The 6,787-nt window shown below is 38.6% G+C and overlaps 1 protein-coding gene across 1 annotated transcript in view; it reads right to left on the minus strand.

The window, feature by feature from the left end:
* WDR44 (WD repeat domain 44) overlaps positions 1–6,787 on the minus strand; it is a 146,875-nt gene that overhangs the window by 29,326 nt on the left and 110,762 nt on the right. The window lies entirely within an intron of this gene.

The following is a 6,787-nucleotide window of genomic DNA, read 5'->3' on the forward strand; positions in this document are numbered from 1 at the left end:
AGGCCCTTTTAACAAAACAAAACCCCCTCCCCCCCCCCCCAAAAAAAAAGACAAAAGCAAGCTCTTCCATGCTGATCTACTTTGCACCATCTTGCCTTTTCATTTCTTTGTCCCAATAAAACAGGATCACCTCTGAAGACATCATGCTATCATATTCTTTTCCCTCCCTAACAGGGCCCACCCCCAACTTTGTCATTTCTGAACATTTGTTCCTTTAGAAGTGGAAGCCAGCACCAGAGGATGAATCATAAGTGGTCTGAACTAATTAAGATTAGCTGATTCCCCTTTCCAGTGGTGACTGGTTTAGGCACGGGCATGTGCTGTAATTTTCATCAATTGGATGTGAGAGTTTATGGGATGGGGAATGGGAGGTAAAGGAAGCTTCTAGAGAATTTCTTTAGTCTTAAAAAAAGGGGCATACATACTAAAGGGACCTTTCCCTTTCCTGTATCTGAACATTGTTCTTTGTATGTGACACCTAAAGACTACAACGGTCATCTTAGGAACATGGGGGGAACAAGCCCAAAGAACAAAAGCAGGAAGATGGTCGGATCTTGTGTCCCTGATGACACTACTGAGCCACTGAATTAATCAATCTAAAACTGCCTTACCTCCAGGCTTGCTTCCTCATTGTTTAAGCCATTTTCAGTTGGGTTTCTGTTATTTCAAATTAAGAGCACCCTGACAGAGGTAGGTAGAAAAACACTGCCACACGTGTGTCGTGTATTTAGCTACAACACACTTTTGTATCCATTACCTGAATGAATCCTAACAATTCTGTGAGGTAGTTATTAATATTCTGAAAGTGAAGAAATTAGGGGAAAAAAATTGTGATTCAAAGAAGTTAAAATAACTTATTAAAGGTCACACAGCCGCCTGTGAACAGCAAGACCAACAGCAAGAATACAAGTTTTCTAAGTCCCGACTTTGTCCCTCAACTGTTTTAGAGGAGGTGTAGCATGATGAAAACTACAAATTGTTAGCTAAGCCTTGTGTATTTTGGGAAGGGAAGCTAGGATGAAGAGTGACAGAAGAATATGGAAAGATACGAAGGAATAAGAGTAGAAAGGTACTTTGAGACCATATGATAAAGGTATCAAATTTGTGGCTTTATAGTTCATACTTTCTAAAGGCATTGGAGAGCCAACGGAGGTTTCTGAAAAGGGAAAAAAAAAGTGTTAAAAAGAGAACTCTGGGCCATGAGTAAGATGGTTTGGAGAAAGAGCAGAGGTGGGCAGAAAAGTCAGTATGTTTGAGAAGAATGAAGGTTTGAATTAGGAAAGTGGCTATAGGAATAGTTTAAGAAATACCACTATTACTATCTATTTAAAACTTTGTGGTTTATAAAAAAAATGTTTTGAGCCAGTCCCATGGTAGAGTGCTTAAGCACTGTGCATATGAAGCTAGATTGCACATGGGTGATCACAGTTGAGTCCCAGTCTCAGAAGCTTGAAAAAACATGCCAACCATGTCTGCATGTGATCCTGATGGGAGGGAGAAAGGGATGAAGGGGATTATACCATGACCATACTCCACTGGAAGGTTCTCTTTTTCTCTCTTGCCCACTGGCAATAAAAAAATAAATAAAAAACAAAAACGATATAGTTTCACATTAATGATGGAAGTAGATCAGCAACACAGATGTTCAGAACTTTTGCCAAGCACTCCCGATCTGAGATGAGTACAAGTTCTTCTCTCAATTTTGCTATCAGACTACTGAGCACTGCTGGGGGACGTGCAACTAACTAGGCTTGCCCCATTATATAAAAATTTACTTTAGGGGGCTGGCAGGTGGCATAGTGGTTAAGGGTGCTAGAACCAGCTGTGGTTTGAGTTCCAGACCTGGTGGCTTGCTTTCTAACTTTCCCTCTGTCTCACTCTGCCCTTCTCTGGTCAAATTTAAATAAATAAAGTTAAATAGAATAATTCTTTAAAAAAAGTTAACTTAAAAAAATCCTTTACTTTTTATTAACTCCTTAGCAAAATTCCCCTAGCAGTGATTCCAGATCTCTTCTTCTCTCCTTAAACATCCATTGTTTTCTACCTCAACTTTACTTTTTTGCAAAATATTTAAATAAATGTTTTCTGTTATAATGTATTAGGAGCAACAGGTGGCATAGTGGTTAAGGTGCTGGATTCCCATGTGGTTCACCATGGTTCGAGTCCCAGACCTGACAGCTTGAAACTCACACTGGGTGTGTGTGTGCGTGTATGCCCAAAACCCCGAGAAGAGTCTGGAGAAGGGACTGTGGTGTGGTCATCCCTCCTAAGGGATGAATTCTTCCTTTCTGTTTCTCTGTCTCCGTCTCTCTGGTGAATGTATGCACCCTATAGCGAAAAATCTCTCAAAAAATATATATCATAAAGTAATGCATTATCAGTATAGATAATTCAGAAAACATAAAGAGGAGAAAAGCTAAAATAAATATCATCCATAATTTACTAACATTTTGACCATCTTCAACCTTTCACTTTTAAAAAGTATAATAAAACCATACTATACACAATTCACTTTCTTCCTTATTATACCCATTTTTCTATATTTCATGCTTTGAAAACATTTATTGACTGCATAATATGGATGTACCAAATTCTTTCATAATTTGCCAGAGGGCACATGTGCTCATCAGAGAGAGAGAGGGGAAAGCACTCCCCACAGGGAAGTGGTCACACTGCAGTCTCTTCTCCATTCTTCTACATCCTGTGGGGAAATTGGGCAGGCACACACAGGCACCTAGCATGTTTTTCAAGTCTCTGGGCTCAGGGCTAGCTAGAGTCATGCAGGTGGCCATTGGGATTCAGTTCCTTCAGTACTAGGCCACAGGCCCAACCGACAGATACACCATAATTTCTATTCTCCATTATTGGCCACTTAGACATTTTCAATTTTTTTTTTTTTGGCTAATACTAAAAGCAATTCAACAAATGTAGTAGAACATGAATCTTTATGCTTCTTTGACTATAGGCTGAGTATCTCTTATCCAAAATGCTTGGGACTGTGTTCCAGATTTCATATTTTTGGAGATTTTTGAATATTTGCATATACATAAAAAAGTCATTTAGATTCAGGTCCCAATTTTAAATATGATATTCATTTATGTTTAGTATACACCTTATAAACATAGCCTGAAGGTCACTTTATACAATGTTTTTGTATTGGAGTATTTTTACTGCAGCTCATCATGTGAGGTCAGGTGTGGAATTTTCCACCTATGGCATCATGTTGGTGCTCAAAAGATTTGATTTTGGAGTACTTCAGATTCTGGATTTTTGGGTTACGGGTACTCAACCTGTATTTTCTTATCCTTATATAAGGAGTATTACTTAATACAAATATTTAAACCTGAGATTTTTATAGTCTCTTTTAGTCTAAAAGAAGTAGATAAACTTATTAAAGAAAAATTTAGAAATACAGAGAAGTATAAAGAATCAAATAAAAATTATCTAAAATCACATTACCCACAGATAGTCATTAATAATTTAGCATATTTTCAAGTCTTTGTGTATAAATGTTTTTAATCAAAATGGGAATACTCTAATTTTCTGCTCTGCTTTTTTCAAGTGTTCCTTCCCCCAGAGGGCACGTGTGCTCATCAGAAAGAGACAGAGAGACAGAGGGAAAGTAAGACATCATCTCCTGAGGGGGATGAGCACACTGCAATCCCCTCTCATCTTCCTCTTGGGATTTTAGGCAAACACGTACATGTACCTGATGTGATTTTCAAGCAGCTGGTTCCAGGACTAGAACTGTGGTCAGCTATGTGGGAATCCAGTGCCTTAACGATCATGCCACCTGCTGGCCCTTTCAATTTAATTTTATTATGAACTTTTTTTTCTAACTTTTTCTTTAGTTATCTACTATAGGGCATACGTATTCATTGGAAGGAGCGGGGAGAGAGAAAGGGGTAGAGAGAGAGGGGGGAGAGAGAGGGGAAAGAGAGAGAGAGAAGGAAATGAAAAATCACTCCCTAGAGATGGCCATATCACAATCCGTTCCTCTCCATCATCCTCTTGGGATTTGGGGCCTAAGCACACATGTGCCTGGTGCGATTTTCATGCTGCTGAATCTGGGAATTGAACTGTGGGATCCAGTGCCTTAACAACCACAACACCTGCTGCCCCAAACATTTTTATTTCTTAAAAATTAATTTATTTTGATACGTTTTTTCTTTATTCATGATAGAGAATGTGCACAAGAGAAATAGAGGGAAAAAGATGGAAATTTCTTCACATAGTCCAATCACATTGTGATTCCTTTATCCAGTGCTTCAGCTCGTTCAACGCTGAGTACTTGTGAACATGCCTGGTATGTATTTTATGACCATTTTTAAGGTCATTAAACAGTCTTTGGAAATAATTTTAGGACTGCATAATATTTTACAATATGAGTTATGGAATAGCTTGTATTTTCTTTTAGACATTTAGATTTTTCCAGAAAGAACACAGGAGTTGCTACCTGGTCTGTGTTGATGCTACTCTGCCTCTTGCCCATCCAAGAGCAATAGAGAAGCGAGGGCCACATGGCTTTACCTGATCACCAAAGACCCCATCCAGCCTGCAGTAGGGGAGGAAGGTTGCTCTGGCAGAATATACATGAACCGAACACCTGAAGACAGTGAGGCTTTGGAGGAATTTTCTCCCAGCAAACTCCCACCCTATCCCCACCCCCAGCAGTAAAAGGAGATAAACTACCCTCTGAAAATCAGAACCCCAAACTCCCACTGTGGATTCCACATTCCCACACAGTAGACTGGCACAGAGATAACTCACACACAGGAAAGCACACAAGCACACAGCTACAGAAACATACTCCAAAGAAGTAGGAAGAAGTGAGTATATCACCAGATAACTAACAATCAAATGAGAATCCCAAGATATATAAGAAAACCAGGAAATATATCCCCCTTAAAGGAACATAACAACTCATCAACCATGGATAAAACATAAGAAATCATACATAAATGTCAGAAAAAGATTTAAGAATATTCATCATAATGAAACTCAATGAGATGTAAGAGAAAATAGACAACTAATTCTAGGAGATGGAGAAAGCTTGCTATGACTTGAAGGAGGAGATTAACATCTGAAAAAGAAAGAATACGATGCAGGAAATCAAAACTCCCCTTGAAAGTATTAACGGCAGATTAGCCACACAATCTTTGACTTGAAGACAAAACCTCCAATTTAGTCTAAGCATCAAAATGGAAGAATAACCATTAAAAGTGAAAACAACATAAGGCAAATTCTAGACACCATTAAATGGGTAAACAGCCGCATAATAGGTACTCCAGAAAGCAAAGAGACAGATAATTGCACAGAAAATTTCTTTCATGATATATTAGCTGAAAACTTTCCAAATTTAGAGATACATATGAACATCTAAATCCAGGAAATACAAAGGACACCAAAAAGATTTATTATTTTTATTTATTCATTTTTTAAGCCTTTATGCTCCTTTATTAGAGCAAGATTCCTGACTAGTATACAGTAATATATTTACTAAATGGAGACTTGCACAGAAATTACATACTGTCCATCTAGACAAGGTTTTGCTACACTTTGCCCACTGATGGAATAGTTCCATTTATATAATTCTATACATCAAAAAGCTTTGAAATTGACCAGGCTGCCCATTAATTCACCTATGAAAAAGTGGAATTTCCCACTACTATATTGTACATCATTAAAAAGCTCACACATTAGGTAGCCTCTCTGCAGAGTGGCACTGAGCAGAGCTCGTCATCCCACCGAGATTCACAGTCAGTCACGTTTGGGAACTTTATGCTAGAAAATAGGAACTTGGGGACAAAAAAAAGTATTCGTATCTTCCAAACAGACCTCTTACAACAAGAGCCCATCTTCTTGGTCATATTTTAGGGTGTCAATGAAGACGTGCCAGCAACTGTCCCATGTGTAACTCAGCAATAGAGCACCAATTTGTCTGATGGTGGTCACAGGCACAAAGGCCCATATAAAAAACCGCCTATTTGGGACCAGCAGTTGGTGTAATGGTTATGTCGCTGGACTCCCACGTAGTCGACTATGGTTCGAGTCCCGGACCTGAGTGGCTTAAAATCACGCTAGGCGTGTGTGCGTGCGTGCCCAAGATCCCGAGAGGAGAATGGAGGAGAAGGGATTGCGGCATGACCATCCCCCCTGGGGAGTGATTTCTCGCTTTCTGTCTGTCTGGCGAGCGCATGCGCCCTATAGCAAAAACCTCTCCAAAAAAAGAAAAAAAAAAACCTGCCTATTTGAGATAAAAACACAAGATATTCAGAATTGAGTTTTAAGCACTCTTGTATCCCCAATGATAATATTGATAAATCAACAGCAAGTTGTACCCACGTTTCCCAGCTGTGGACATTAATACATTGATTCAAATCCCTTTACTTGGTCTACAGAGCCCTGAGAAGTCATCCTGCAAAGTGCATATTAAAAATAACAAAGTTCGGGCGACAGTTTGATGGTGAAGTGATCTATCTATTCAAGTCAAACTTGGAAGGTCATATTAAGCCTATCTATTCTGAGAGAAAAGCTGTGTACACATTTAGTTTTATTATAACAAAGCAACTTGTATACTTCTAACATTTAAAACTGAGCATCTTTCCTTTCCAGTGAAACAAAAAGAAAATTTAAAAATAAACAGGAACAAAATTACAATAGAGAATGTTAATTCCAAATAAGATCCTACAGGTTCTGCTGATTCTCACATCGAGTGCCAGGGCTCAAGTCATCATTAGGAGAGAATTTTATTTTTAAAAGTGTCATCTTAAACTGCAAGGATGTC

The sequence above is a fragment of the Tupaia chinensis genome, unplaced genomic scaffold, assembly GCF_000334495.1.
Source record: "Tupaia chinensis unplaced genomic scaffold, TupChi_1.0 Scaffold145659_1, whole genome shotgun sequence".
NCBI classification, from domain to species: domain Eukaryota; kingdom Metazoa; phylum Chordata; class Mammalia; order Scandentia; family Tupaiidae; genus Tupaia; species Tupaia belangeri.